This window comes from Sus scrofa, chromosome 16 (genome assembly GCF_000003025.6).
Source record: "Sus scrofa isolate TJ Tabasco breed Duroc chromosome 16, Sscrofa11.1, whole genome shotgun sequence".
NCBI classification, from domain to species: domain Eukaryota; kingdom Metazoa; phylum Chordata; class Mammalia; order Artiodactyla; family Suidae; genus Sus; species Sus scrofa.
In genome coordinates, this window is record NC_010458.4 from 19,209,473 (window position 1) to 19,225,129 (window position 15,657).

Consider the following 15,657-nt stretch of genomic DNA (forward strand, 5'->3'; position numbering starts at 1 on the left):
TAGTATATTAAAATGGCTCCAAAGATATTTTTTCCCCTTCAATGATAGCACTTTGGGGGAAAGAATTAAAGTTATCCTGAAGACTTCCCTCATGGGCATGCTCTTGTACTCGACTAGTTACTAAACTTTTGGTCATGAACTGAGAGGAGCCCCACATCCTGGACAGATTTTCAACTCCTGGGGAAGTTTTTCTTGCATCCACAAACATTTATCAAGAAACTGTTTCAAGTCTCACATTAGGTACTACACCAAGAATTCAAAGATGACAAAGCCTTTATGCTGAGGAACAAGATACCTGAATAACATTAAACAATGCATTAAGAACTATAATAGAGGTATGTACAGAATAAAAATTCTACAAGAAGAAGAATGAAGTTTGGGAAGACTCTACAGTGAAGGAGATCTTGGAGCTGGTCCTTAAAGGGTTTACGGGGTCTTGACATGCAGAGGCAGGGAAAGGGTTCTGGACAGAGGCTGTAATCTATACCACAGCCTCAGAGATAGGAAAAAAATATGTTCAAGCTATAGTGAGGAATTCAGCATTACTGCAGTATAGTAGGAGGAATGAAGGGGAAAACCAGAGATGAAAAAGTAAAAATGATCCAGCCATGAAGGTTTCGTAAACAACTTGTATCAGGGGAAAAATGCAATGTATGATGGCTCACTGCTTTCTGAGGAGGGTGTAGGAAGCAATCAAAGGGTCTTCATTATTTTCCTGAATAAGGTGATGAGTGTGGCTATGTGTGTCTAGAATATCTGTTCCAGATAAAGTTATGGGTACAAAAGAAAGGAAGATTTAGATCTTCATGTTGGAGGGACTGAAAAAAAAGCCTGTTAAGTGGTTACGCAGCTGAAAAAAGAGTAGAAGAGAATGAAAATCGTGATGAGAATTTATTGAGCTGTTTTCCATGTGGCTAATGACCTCTGCTTCTCATGAAATTGTAGGTAACTTCTACATTGTTTGTTACTGTTTTGGTATGACAGGATTATTTCCTAATGGAAGGTGTCTACATGGAAATCACTTATTTATGCTAAATTTGGTGTTGAATCTGTTGGTAACCAGGACCACAGATTTTAAGCAGACAGGTGGTATCACATTGTTTTTTACAGAATTAATAACTCTAGATTAAAGGATGCTAAACCAAGAGATGGTGTAGCAGAGACTATAACTGTTCAGCATAATCAATGTCTCATTTTTCTCCCTGTCCCTACAGCTAAAGATCCATTTTTTAGGCTTTCTTGAATCTAGATGTCACCATATGATTGAGTTCAAACAAACAGAAAGTTGAGCAGAAATGATGAACACCACCCCTAGACAGAGTCTATTAAAAACATATCTTACCCTCTTCCAAACTCTTTTTTTTTCTAGGTGGGCTGGAATGGAGATGTCCCAAAGGACCAAGTTAAAAGATACATGTAAAAAAATAGAAACGCCTCCATCAGCTGGGCCCTTGAAAGACTCTGTGGAAGGGGATCTCGATCTACCTATTTACAATAGTGTAATAATGTGAGCAAGAAGTAAACTTGTTTTGTGCTTAAAACACTATAAATTTTGGGTCAATTTATAATAGCTACTGGGTGACCCTAACTAATGCAGATGGGAAAAAAACAGGATGTTTAAAAACAATCCAGGGAGGTGATATGAAAGCCTAGACTAAAGCAGCAACAATGGAAACAGAAAGAGGCTACAAGTTTTTGACCTAATCATTTCTCACCACTATATATTAGTCAGGTATTACTGCAGTATCAAGTAACAATAACCACCTCCCCCCAACTCAGTGGCTTATAACAACAAACACTTATTTTTTTCTTACTCACAAGTCTAGTCTGTAGATAAGTTGGGGTTTAGCTGATCTCTGTTGGGCTTGGGTGGGTATGGCTTCAAGTTGTCAGGTGGTCCAGGTCTAAATGTTTCATTCTGGGGCCTTCAGTCAACTGGGGAATGTTCTTCTCTGGAAAATGACAGAAGTACAAGAGAGTAAAAAGAAACATGTGATTTCTCATACAGCCTAGCTCAGATCTAGCACTCAATCACTTCTGACCACATTTCACAGTGAGAGCAAGTCACTTGAACAAGCCCAACATCAATGGGACATTAAGTGTAATCCTGTCATAAAGGAAAGCAGGATTCATGGCAAGGAGAAAGAAAACTGTGAACAAAGCATTTCTCCAAAGAAGATATACAGATGGCCAGCAAACACATGAAAAAATGCTCAACATCACTGATTATAAGAGAAATGCAAATCAAAACAACCATGAGATACCACCTCACACCAGTCAGAATGGCCATCATTAAGAAGTCCACAAATAGCAAGTGCTGGAGGGGCTGTGGAGAAAAGGGAATTCGCCTGCACTGCTGGTAGGAATGTAAACTGGTACAGCCACTGTGGAGAACAGTTTGGAGATACCTTAGAAATCTATACATAGAACTTCCATATGACCCTGCAATCCCACTCTTGGGCATCTATCCGGACAAAACTCTCCTTAAAAGAGACACATGCACCCACATGTTCACTGCAGCACTGTTCACAATAGCCAGGACATGGAAACAACCCAAATGTCCATCGACAGAGGATTGGATTCGGAAGAGGTGGTATATATACACAATGGAGTACTACTCAGCCATAAAAAAGGAAGACATAATGCCATTTGCAGCAACATGGATGGAACTAGAGAATCTCATCCTGAGTGAAATGAGCCAGAAAGACAAAGACAAATACCATATGATATCACTTATAACTGGAATCTAATATCCGGCACAAATGAACATCTCCTCAGAAAAGAAAATCATGGACTTGGAGAAGAGACTTGTGGTTGCCTGTTGGGAGGGGGAGGGAGTGGGAGGGATTGGGAGCTTGGGCTTATCAGACACAACTTAGAATAGATTTACAAGGAGATCCTGCTGAATAGCATTGAGAACTATGTCTAGATACTCATGTTGCAACAGAACAAAGGGTGGGGGAAAAATGTAATTGTAATGTATACACGTAAGGATAACTTGATCTCCTTGCTGTACAGTGGGAAAATTAAAAAAAAAAGCATATAAAATACCCCAAAGTATATTTCAAAAATTGTTCTCCTTCGTGAAGCTTTCCACAATTATTCCAATGTACCTTATTCCTTTTACATCTACTGTCAATTATCACATTGCTCTGCATATTTAATGGAACGAGTCTGCTTTATTCTATTTATTTAAATGTTAAGAAGACTGTCATATACCTAGATATAGAAGTATATAGCTAATAATCTAAAGGCAAATACTTTTCTAACATATTCTCAAAGCAAAAATACTCCTCCTTACTTTGTGTGGCTATCCTAGGCAAGGAAGAAAAGGGACAGCTGAGCTCAACAAGAAGTGCATGATGAAGTATAAAGTACACAAATAATAATGTCAGGAGGCATTAAGTAAGTGCTACTCTTAGGAAAGGGATGTTAATATTAGATTAGGTTCACAAAAAAACTATCAGGAGGGTGTTCTGTAACTACACATAAAATGTGTATCTAGAACAGTGAATATAGAACTATGAATTTTGTAATAGAACTATGAATTTTGTAATTTAAGGGCAATAAATTTAGAGTGCGTGTTTGCCAAGGTAGAAGGACAGTGGGAGCTTGAATGGGAAGAAATCTGATTCATGAAGGGGCAAAAGCATGAAGGGGGAATAGTTCAATGCTATTTAATAAATTGGGCTATGATACAGAAGGAACTAGGAAGCCTCACTATCTATACCCAACCCCAAAAACTATAAACGGAATTGTTTGAGAGAGAAAGGCAAGTTCAGTGAGACAGTAATGAGCAGCCTAGATCCAACAGGGCCAATAAAAACAGAGAGGCCCTAATCTGGAACCCACATAGCAAAGTCACATGATCGAGATCCCAGATGAAGATAAAACAGAAGCATATGTCAAGGATTCTTAGAAAAAGTAATCATAAGAGTTTCTTTTAAATACTATATAGGATTTATATATGAGTCTTAATAATATAGGATAGGTATAATACATGTTGTAACACATCAAAACAATTAACTAATTTAAAAAAATCACTTGATTAGCCCTACAAGCAGCTATCTCAATGAATCATTATGACGACTTAAAAAATTCCAAATGCCACAGGAATGTCCAACTACATTACTGACCTTACTCTGAATATTAGTATCAAATGCTTTTTGCTATTTCTTTCAACATGAAATCTACCTGTCTAAAGGATCTAAAGAAGCTGAAAATTAAAATAGCAAGATTAAAATAATTATTTAAAAATTAAATTTTGTGTCAAAATATGGCAGAAATATTACTAAAAGGCAAATCAAATTAGATTATATAATTCCAACACATTCATACTTTTATACTATGGATTCTTTGTATATTATATGTACTTTGTATTCTTTGTATATTAGCCTTAACCTATAAAATCTTTCTATAAATAAAGAAAAAAAACAACAGAAACATGGGTAAAGGTGCTCATAGGCAACTGATGAAAGAAAGAAAATGACCAGTACATATAAGTTTAACCCATTAGTAATGAAAAGAAAACGCTCCTCAAAATGAAATAACATTTTCTTACTTCGTAAAATTAATAAAGACTTTAAAAATAACATTTAAATTTAGTAAGGGTTTAGGGAATCAGGCACAAACTACTTAGGGATAGTTTACATGCATCCTTTTTGTTAGCCAATTTTACTTTAAATAAGTTAGTTTAAGGGGATTTCCCATCGTGGCTCAGTGGTTAACGAATCCTACTAGGAACCATGAGGTTGCAGGTTCTATCCTGGGCCTTGCTCAGTGGGTTAAGGATCCGGCGTTGCCATGAGCTGTGGTGTATGTAGGTCACAGATGCGGCTCGGATCCTGCATAGTGTAGGCTGGCGGCTACAGCTCCGATTCGACCCCTAGCCTGGGAACCGCCATATACCACGGAAGTGGCCCAAGAAATGCCAAAAAGACAAAATAAATAAATAAATAAATAAATAAATAAATAAAATAAGTTAGTTTAAGGAAATAATTTCAAATGAGAACAAAAATTTAGTTATAAGCATGTTAACAATAGTGCTCTTTTTAATAGAAAAAAGAAAAATAACGTGATCAACAGTAGAAAATTGATTAGATAATAAGGTGCATTATATCTATATAATGAATTTTGGATGGGAAGATTCACACCACATTTTTGAAGGGAGTAAACAATTTCAAAACAATATTATAGTATGATTCCCTTTTTAAAAATAATTACCTTTCTCTTAAAAGAGGAATATAAACTAGACTGTTGAAAGTTATGATTTCTAGTAGATTGGACTATAGATAGCTCACATTTTCTTATTTTGTTTATCAAATTTCAAATACCTTATGATTGATTTATATTTTTCTGCCACTAGAAACATACTGAAAGTTATTTTAAATAAAATTTTTCAAAAAGATGTCTAAAAGATAACTTTGTAAATCATTTTGAGCAGTGGAATAAGGGATCTCTAAAAATTACTATCTTAAAAGAACAACACTCATTCAAAAACATAAATACTGGGATGATAAATAAAATTATATTACTTGAGAACCAAAAATTCTACTCAGTTAACTAGCTGATTAAAAGCTGGGTATTGATAATATAAAGTAGTCTTCTCACTGAGGAAAAACAAGCACACTGGCTATGAAGTCAGAAGAAGTAATTCAGAAGGCAGGGGATTCCTAGAAATGTGTTTATATTTAAAATTACATAAATATATTCTCTTGCCTGATTGTGTTTATTAATTTTGGTCCCTGTTATCCATTCCATTTCCAGAAAAAATAGTCTGTCAAAATCAGTCTAGCACTACTGCATTCAAAGGTATAACAAATAATGTTTGCAAATACTGATTATGTCATATATTTATTTGCACCATGCTTTATAAACTATAAAGCACTATTAGATATACTTCATATCCCCCAAAGCAATTTTTATTTCTAAGCCTGGAAGTGTAAAAAAGAACAAAAAAAAGAATAACAATTTCAGCCAGTGCTTAGTTCCAGTATTACAACCATCCAATATTAAAGAAACTGTTTTCTGTAGATAAGACACCTTACAAAGAAATACTTCCTCCTGGACTGATTCTTCTGTTTAAAGTGAAACTTGGCCATCAGTATCACTGCATTTTATTGCAATTACTTTCTTTTCTGTTTTCTCTCCTAAACTATGAGCTCTGTAAGTTTTATTTACGTTCATTTCCTAACATATAGCAGAGTACCTGGTCTATAATAAGTACAAAATCAATGTTTTTTTGAATGCTGATAGAATAATACTTGTTCTACACAAATCAATGTTTTCTATATGTCGATTATATCTCAATAAAACTGGAAAAAATTAATGTTTAGCAATTGTTATTAAATTAATTTAGTAATTAATTGGCATTTTTTCTCTAATGAAGTATGTTCCAAATACTACCTGAGAAATGACAATAGAGCTCAGCAGAAAAGCTGTAGACATGGTAACATTAATAGAATCTCTCTGTTGTTTCACAAGATTTGTTTTTTCCAAGTCTAAGTGTATAGAAAGCTGTTTCAACTCTACAAACTTTGGTCCTTGGTAGATGAATGAATTCTCCTCTGGTAATTGAATTTCAGCTCTGAACATTATATCTCTACAGGTTCATTTGCCAAAATAGACAGTCAATGTTGTTCTCACCAAACTTATAAGCTTCTTTTTTTTTTTAATAATCCATTTCTTGCCTAGGGAAGGCTTACTGAGCAGATGGGCTGCCACATTTCTTTAAGAATTCAAACTTCTTTTGCAATGATGTGAATTTAGAATGATAAGTAACTTCTAATACATTACAAATGTAGAGGCATGATTATCAAGTATAGCTAAGGGAGATCACTTCTCTCCTGCCTCAATTTTATTTTAGTTTAAACTGAAGATGTTGATTCTTTTCCAAGTAAAAATTCTCGAGATATTAGCAATCATCTGGGCTTCAGTTAATGAGTCTCAGATCCTTTCCAAGGATCAATTTTTAATAAAGAAAGAAATTACCAGGCCCTGATTATTCAATCTATGGAAAATATAAAAGGGAAAGCTCACTTTACCAATTTTTCAGGTTTGTCCACAGCAGGTGAATTTCTACAAAGTCAAATAGTAACATTTTAATGTAGGGATCACAGAAGCAGAGTTGGAATTCTTTTAATACGGTTTCTCTGACTGAGAAGGGAGAAAATTAGAACCAAGATGGTGTTACTTTCAGGCAAGACAAGGATAAGTGAAAAGATTCTTAACTCTCTGTGATACTTTAAAATACATAGTAACATTTTAAATCAATTGTAATTGACTTGTTTATCTCTGTTTCACAAAATGAGAGGGATAAATTTTTCTAATTCCTTTGGTAGAAAACTCAGGCACATACCATAATAGTATAGCTTTCTCCATAGAAACAGTTTGCAATTTGAATGAATCCATTGTGGCCAGCTTGCTTCGATGAATATCAGGTGAAAACTTTTAAAACACCCTTGTCCTTCTTTCAGGGGTAAAAGTCCCCCCAAACTAGCTGAAAACATAACTTCAGTCATCTACAAAATGATTTACCTTATTCATATCTTACCTCATATATTCCCAGGGGACAAAGAATTCACTTCCCTAGACAATACCATGAAAAGCTGATTCTTTTCCCTTTAAGAATATATGGTACTTACATCTGATTTAAATATGAATTAAGATTATTAACTAACTGCACAGATTATATAAAATCTATTAGAATGCTTTTGATTTAGAAAATGTACTCTTCTTACTTTCTCTACATACTCTAGCAAGAAGTCTCCTTTTTTAAAAAATCAAATGAATTACGTGCTGTAATAATTCAGTCTTAAAATGGAGTGTGTGATGTTGAAGGACTGCTGCTTTTCTGTTTCGTGCAGACTTGAGCATAAGGAAGAGGATGTCAAATATGATCTTTCCCATGAAGTAGTCTACTGTGGAACATGGCTGTCCTCCAAATTGTTTGGGGCGGGGGGACTAATGAACCAGCATAGAGGGAGGGCTGTTTCCATGGCAACTGAACTATCAGAAAACCCAAAGAACAGAGATTCTTTCTCTAGCTAGTTTACGTAGTTCCATTTTTAACTCCTTGCTACTGGCAGTCAGAATCAACAGGAGCTCAAGCTATCCAAGTAAATGTTTACTTTCCAAAACACCAAGAAATAAATCATGATCCAGTTATTATTTCTTGAAAAGATGATCATTATTCCCTGAGAGAGGAGAAGAAAAAAAGGAGAGATGAGAGAGATGTTTATGAAGTGCTCTGGGTGGAAGCCAATGAATATTAAAGAAGATACAACATGACTCCTCAGTTGTGTTTAACAAACATGTACTGACTGCCAACTATTTAGGGAACACCAAGATGAAAGGAGAGCTGGCCTTGACCTCAAGAAATTCAGAGCCTACCACAGGAGGCCATTAAGTAAAGAGCAAATTCCTAAACACTCCTGTGAAATCTGTAATAGTGATGCAATCAGGGTACTGCAGAGCATTGAAGACAGGCACTACACCTACCTGAGGTGGGGCTGGGAGTTGCCAGAGAGCTGAAGCCTATTCAAGTTTTATTTTGTCTTTTTGTCCTTTTAGGGCCACACCCGCGGCATATGGAGGTTCCCAGGCTAGGGGTCCAACAGAAGCTGTAGCTTCCGGCCTACACCACAGCCACAGTAATGCCAGATCTGAGCCGCATCTGCGACCTACACCACAGCTCATGGTAATGCCAGATCCTTAACCCACTGAGTGAGGCCAGGGAGCGAACCTACAACCTCATGGTTCCCAGTTGGATTTGTTTCCTCTGCGCTATGGCGGGAACTCCCTATTCAAGTTTTAAAAGGTAAGTCAGAGCTGCATAAGTGGTGAGAGTGGAAAGGGCAGTGAAGGGATCAGGATAGATATGGGCAAAGGGGAAGTTAGAACAGTTTGTACAGGAAAGAAGTGTAAGCAGTTAGTTTTTACTGAAGCAGTTAGTTATTACTGTATCAAGTGTAAAAAAATGGCCACACATGAGTTTGGACAGATAAGGAAAGAGCCTGTGACAAAGAGGATCTGTGACTTTGGATTTTTTTCTAGATGAGATGCGATGGAGGGTTCCTATTACCTTTCTTGGTAATGGTAATGGCAATGTAAGAAATGACAGTGATAACTAGAGGTGCCTCTTATCAAGTGTTTCCTATGTAATAGGTATAGAATTAGCACTTTAAATAATATTATCTAATTTAATATTTATCTAAACTGTAAGGTAGATTGAATCATTCTCCCTTGTAACATAAATGTATGACCAACTCACCAACTTGTGAAATCCCATTGGGAGAGCTAAAAATTTGTTTTCCCAAACTCCTTAGGTAGAGGTGGCACACTCTTTATTAAGTCACCGAGAAATAGAGTTCCTAGAGAAGATTTTGCTTTTCTGATAACACACACACACAAAGGAAATGACTATTGCTGCCACTTCCATCTTCTTTGTCCCTTGAGTACAAAGACATGTCTGAGGCTGTTGCAATCACTTGTTACCCTAAGGTAAAAGAATTGAAGAATGATCTAGAGAATAGCAGACAACAAGGACTTGAAGTCACCAAGCTCCTGTGCCAAAATCAGCACCTATTTACCATTGAACTTCTGTATGGGTGAGGAAAATAAGCTCACTGAGTTTTGTTACATACAGCTCTAAGTTCTCCCATTTGATACACCTACTGTATAGAAGAGGAAAATAAGGTTCCAAGTCATTAATGATGTACCCAAGGTCATGCTTTCAGAAAATGGGTAAAGTCAGAATTCCAAATCAAGTCTCACTTTAAAGTTTGGGCTCTTAAATACCTCCATATATCAGTACTTTTTCTTCATTCTTTTGCTTGGAAACGGGCAAAGTAGAAAGTAAATCCATTCCTAGGTGAGAGAAAAAGCATCTTCATGGCAAAGAAAGGGAAAATTAGGAATAAAAAGTCTGAAAACTCACCTGAATAACCCAAACTGGTTTTGGCCTCAATAAAAGGGAAAATGAGACACAACTGAAGAGAAGAATATCTCCTCCACCCCAGAGTACCCACTCTCATATATCCAAAGCTTTCCATCAAGCTTCCCTCCTTCTTTTCTCAATTAAAAATATATGACTGCTTGTAAGGGTACTCTTCTTTTCTGGGAAATAAGAAATTTAATGCGCATGTTGGCAATGTCTTACACTTGCTACAACCTTGACGCTTAACATTATTTATCTACTCAAACATTTACTGAATTCTAATTTTTTTAATAATTATGAAGGAGAAAGAACCTAGAACAATGGTAAAGGAACAGAAAAATTCTGTCACCTCACATTACATATATGTAATTAGACTGTAGCTTGCTGGGCCAACTACTTTGTGCCACGCAAGGAGCTCTAATGCATGAGATACATGCTTAAAACTGATATAAATGAAGTATGGGGTAGTAGTTAAAAGTGAAGGCACTAGTGTCAGGCTGTCTGGATTGGAATCTCAACAACTCATCAATTATCTAACCATGGGAAACTGACTTAATCTCCCTGTCCTTCAGTTGTCACATCTTTAAAATAGGGGAGAAGAATATTTCCTACCTCACAGGATTGTTGGGGTAGGCTAAAGGAGATATGTAATTTAAAGACCTTAGAATTTCCTGATAGATAATTGGCACTCATGAAACATTAGCTAATAAAATTTTATTTGTCTTTGGAATCTTTACCTACCCTTCATTTCATCTTCCAAATCCTTTCCCCCTTCATATATTGGTGCTCAGGTGATTTATCCTTCCCAGCAATCTCCATCAACAAAATTTGCTTTTACAAAGCATTTATAGTAAAATGTATTAAATATATAATACCTCACCTAGGGGCATATTAAATATAAAATGATTCACCTAGGGGCATTTGTACCTTAAATTTCACCTATGATTGCGGAATGAATTGTCTACCAGTATATACCAATAAATAGGAAACTATATTGCTGGGCAGGAAGTATTTTCTAGCATTCTTAAAATCATAACAGGTAAGACAGTTTTCAAATTAGAAGTAATAAAAATCATTATATTAAAAAAAAAACTAGAAGTAAGAAAAGCTCCAGGTTGAGTCATAATTTGAGCCAGCAGAGTATTTCACACTATAATGTAAGAGATTACTATACTATGACATCATATCTGTAACTCCAACATGGCTACCCCACAGTCCAATTTTGTAAGATATGCCTTGCCCTACCTACTCATAGAATTTTCCTTTACTTAATCATTTACCAGAGCAACAAAAAGAAACCCAACGGTCAGCAGCTATGTAGAATGACACCTGCCTTACATTTATAAATTCCAACAACAGCAAAAGGCAGTGTCTTACTCTTTAACAGACTTGGCAAGCAACTGAGCAAATATAGGAATACTTTCACAAGTCTGCCCTGGAATTCCAACATACTTCACTATAAGGAAAACCCTATTCTTCAGAAGAAAGGTGTCCACCACATCTTGAAGGAATAGGCAAACATTTCTTTCTGAACCACTAGGTCAAATTTAATCTATGTATCATTCACAGATGACACACTTTTCATATGGACTGCCAACTGTACTTCAATTTTAGTCTTTTCAGAAATATTGGAAAGAATCCCAAACATATTTTATCAGAAGAGTACATAAAAATTAAATTGAAAAATTAGTCTTCCAAAAAAAAAGAAAAATTAGTCTTCCAAAAGAGAAAAATGTTATTGCATAAATAGCAAAGACTGCCTCTTTTGAAAAAAGAATATAATTATTGCTTAATAAAACCTCAAAACCTTTTCTCTCAGCATTAGGTCTAATGGACATAGCTTGGCTTTGAGGATTCAGCTCCTTTCTAGGTTGGCTGTTTAGCTACAATTTCAAAAGTGGCCTAAATGTCTACTTTAAGGCAATATGAAATACTACAGAGAGGTCATTTAGTTAGAAGAAGAAATAATTCTAAATATTCAATAAAAGAATGACCTTATATGAAAAGAAGATGAACATAGTAATTTAGTAAATTATTGTTCTAGAAAGAATAAGATTTCTGTCTTGAAATCCTCTTGAAAGCCTCAGGACCATGCATTTCTTTGATTATTTTTAAAGTGCATCTAAAGAGTTCTGTATGGTCTACGGGCTAACATCAAAGTCCTACGTGTGGCATATATAAGCCTTCACAGTGCAGTCACTGCTCACCACTCAAGAAACACTTTTCACCATTTATCCTCTTCCTTCTTACATTTCAAACTTCAGTCCTTCATTTACTCAAAAAGGCAATACCTGAGGTTTTTTATTCACGATTTTCCCTCTTCCTACAAGTCTTATCCCCTTCTTGACCATCTGATGAACTTGTACTCTCTCACTTCTCAATTAAAATACTATGTCCTCAAGGTAAAGCCTCCCCCAGGGGATTGGACTACTCTTCCTCCTGAGAGCATATATTCTGTATACTATTTTATTACAATGGTCCTGATATTGCATTGTAATTGTTGTTTCCATGTATGCCTTCCAATTAGACTATAAATAACCCGAGTACAAGGGCCACGTCTCTTTATCTTTACATTGTCTAATACCTGGTATCATATCTCACATACACTGGGGACATAACTTATATTTGTTAAATAAATGAACCTTTAGAGTTTTTATCAAACATTTTTGGGTTATTTTAGATGTTTTTACTAAACACATTTATGAAGAATCATGAAGGATCTGAGATTTTACCCTACTTACGAAGTAATAAGTTCACTCATCAGTCTCACAGGTGCTGGGGAAGAAAACAAGACTCCAGGGCAGAGAAGAGGGATACTTTATACTTATAACAATTGCAATAGCCAGAGTACTAGAATTTTATGCATCCATTTCCCTTGCCTGGAGTCACACAGGGGCAACACAAATGGCTCCAGATAGATAGTCATGTGTTACATTACAGGAGGGAGACTCTCAGGGTGGGAAACCAAATCTTTTATAGCAGAAAGTAAGCATGCCTGCTCTTTGCTCCAGATGCTATTCACTATACAAACATCTTTAGAGAGTTAGTCTGGAACAAAAGTTCTACTTGCAAAATGTGCAGAAATATAAGAAATTCAAGAAGAATTGTCTTCAAGCAACATTCATGAAAAAGAAGGGCATTTGTGGAGAGGTTTTACCTAATCTTACTTAAATATACAGAAGGAACCTCCTACCACATTCCAAGGATATTTTAACTTAAATAAATCCTTTGATTTACATCACTTTTTGCATTTTTCAATAATTACCTTGGATAAGCCTAGAGTCTATCATAACTGTGGCAGAGATATTTACAAGTCACTGAATATCCAAGGGTTCCCCATATTTCCCAGCACTGTTGCCACTACACTATGAGTAGAAATAACCTTTAACACTTCTAAGAAAGAGTAAATAAGAGAGGGCACAAGTTCTCTGTCCTCTCACTTCCTCTGATGTGCAAATTATGGAGGTCCTATACTGAGATACTGAAGTCTGTTGGCCTGGGACTAGGAATGACTGCGTGGATCAGAGCTTCTCTGCTGACCAGTGCTAGACATGCAACCTGATTGAGAAATAAAATTCTACTCTATTAACCCACTAAGATTTCAGGGTTAATTTGTTTTCACATTATAATATAGTGGACCTTGAATAATATAGTAGATCTTTGTCTTATAAGGATACAAGCATTTGAAGAACAAAGACTTTCTTATTTTTATTAATTCTAATAGATTTTCCATTGACAAAATTAAATAAGCTTCCATGGAACTATGAAAATACTGATGAAATATTGATGAAGTCTAATTAACTTATTTAAAAATATAGCCACTTTTTTAGAATCTACCATCAATAGTTGTTAACTCTGTGAAAGTTACTGAAATGCCTAATAAAAATACAAGAGTTCTAATGTAAAATAATGAGCAGTCTGCTTTTCCACTTGACCAACAAAGTACACAGATTAAGGTCTGTGTTCTGATTTGATTTATCAATTTGTCATTCAATTTTTATTCTGTCATTCACACAGACCCTTTCAAAAAAGTAATTATTCTATGTGCTTACAGCATAAGGACCTATGTAAAGTGCTATAAGAAATGTTAAAAGTCAGTGTTTTTTTCTATTTAATGACTGGATGGTTTCTGGAAGGTCTACTTTTCATTCATAAATTCAGAACAGAGATTTTGTCAGGATCCACAAACTTCCCTTAATCCTCTACCTGAAACAAGTGTTTAGAAGCTTCCCACTGTGGGACCACAGAGAAAGCGTCAAATAAAATTGGAAAAACTAGAGTTGAGGGAGGAAAGGAAATAACAATCTCAACACTATTTCCATTGGCTTACAGAAAACTTAAGAATATGATACTCTCAACTTTACAGATGAAGAAACCAAAGCTGAGAGAAGTGTACATATTTTCTCAAAAGCTAACAAGTGGTAGATTGGGATTTCAACTAGCCTGTCTTATCACACACCATCTTCCCTTTTTTTTTTAACTATACTGCCTTTATAAAAAAAGATGTTTGTGATGAATCTGGGAAGATGTTAGCAGAAGAAGCTGAAGGAGCAAAAAGAGGGGAACACAGTATCAGATGGGCATCCTCACATGGGACAGAGTTAAAACATTTTAAGGGATATACAGAATGGATAAGCTTCGAAAGCTAAATCAGCACTATTCTACTGAAGAGTTGAAATGCTTTGCTGGAATGGGTAGAGTATCTTCACTAATCAATGGATAAGTAGTACGAATGAGAAGAGGGGAAAGCATAAAAAATTTTAAGCTGATGTTTATAGATTACTTTACTGGTTCCAATATTTCACTCCAGTTGTACACTCACCATTTGTCATGAGTTCCTCTCACTACTGGGATGGTGTTTTGGATTTGGAATCCTTGACTTTGGATTTGACCAGGTAACCTCCTTTGGCTAACAAAATGAAATGGATATGACAGTGTACTATTTGTAAGCCAGACTTTAAGAGGTATTGGATATTCCTCATTGCCTATTTATGCCTCAGCCATTGCTGTGACAATGAGCCTTGGTTATCCACTGGCTCAAGAAGATGAAAGACAAGTGGAACAGAACTATCCCAGCTGAACCAAGACTATAGCCAACTCCCAGGCAACTTGCTGACAAGAGAAATATTACATGATTGCTGTTTTAAATCACTGAGTTCTGGAATGACTCTTAAGAAACTAATTCTGATTCCACTGTGACAGAAGAAACAAGGAACTTCTGACTTTTAGCTTAAGAGAAGAACTGAGATTTCATCTATCTGTAAAATTTTATGAATATGTATTAGTAATTAAGAGGTCATCAGAATATGCAAAGACAAAGAAAACTATGACCTCAACTTGGAAGGAGTCAGTCACAGCAAGTGAATTTTTTTAAAAATACGGAACGATACTGGAATCAATTGGAAAAGATGCTTATTTTTTGGAGTCCCCATTGTGGCGCAGTGGAAACAAATCCGACTAGGAACCATGAGGTGGTGGATTCAATCCCTGGCCTCGCTCAGTGGGTTAAGGATCCAGCACTGCCATGAGCTGTGGTGTAGGTTACAGACATGGCTCAGATCCCATGTTGCTGTGGCTGTGGTGTAGGCCAGTTGGCTAGAGCTCCGATTAGACCCCTAGCCTGGGAACTCCATATGCCATGGGTGCGGCCCTGAAAAGACAAAAAAAAAAAAAAAAAAAAAAAGAAAAGAAAAGAGAAGATCCTTATTTTTAATAATTTG

The 15,657-nt window shown here is 35.8% G+C and overlaps 1 long non-coding RNA gene across 1 annotated transcript in view; it reads right to left on the minus strand.

Moving 5' to 3' along the window:
• LOC102162488 overlaps positions 1-15,657 on the minus strand; it is a 441,109-nt gene that overhangs the window by 296,931 nt on the left and 128,521 nt on the right. Inside the window, exon 2 of the long non-coding RNA XR_002339798.1 lies at positions 1,819-1,952. This is a non-coding gene — a long non-coding RNA (uncharacterized LOC102162488). The remainder of the gene's footprint in view (positions 1-1,818; positions 1,953-15,657) is intronic.